The following is a 364-nucleotide window of genomic DNA, read 5'->3' as shown; positions in this document are numbered from 1 at the left end:
CACATGCCGCAGAGAGGCTGGGCCCGTGAGCCATGGCCGCTGAGCCTGCGCGTCCGGAGCCTGTGCTCCGCAATGGGAGAGGCCACAACAGTGAGAGGCCCATGTACCACAAAAAAAAAATAAAATAAAGGTTTTAATTTGTCCGTCAAATCTGAATGAGATCCTTTCTGGTTAGAGTAATCTTGGTGTGTCTTGCCATTCCCTTCTGGCTTGCAGAGTTTCTGCTGAAAGATCAGCTGTAAACTTTATGGGGATTCCCTTCTATGTTATTTGTTGTTTTTCCCATGCTGCTTTTATTATTTTTTCTTTGTATTTAATTTTTGATAGTTTGATGAATATGTGTCTTGGCATGTTTCTCCTTGGG

The sequence above is a fragment of the Physeter macrocephalus genome, chromosome 14 (genome assembly GCF_002837175.3).
Source record: "Physeter macrocephalus isolate SW-GA chromosome 14, ASM283717v5, whole genome shotgun sequence".
In the NCBI taxonomy this organism is placed as follows: domain Eukaryota; kingdom Metazoa; phylum Chordata; class Mammalia; order Artiodactyla; family Physeteridae; genus Physeter; species Physeter macrocephalus.
The sequence above is the reverse complement of the archived record's forward strand: the minus strand, read 5'-3'. Positions refer to the sequence as shown.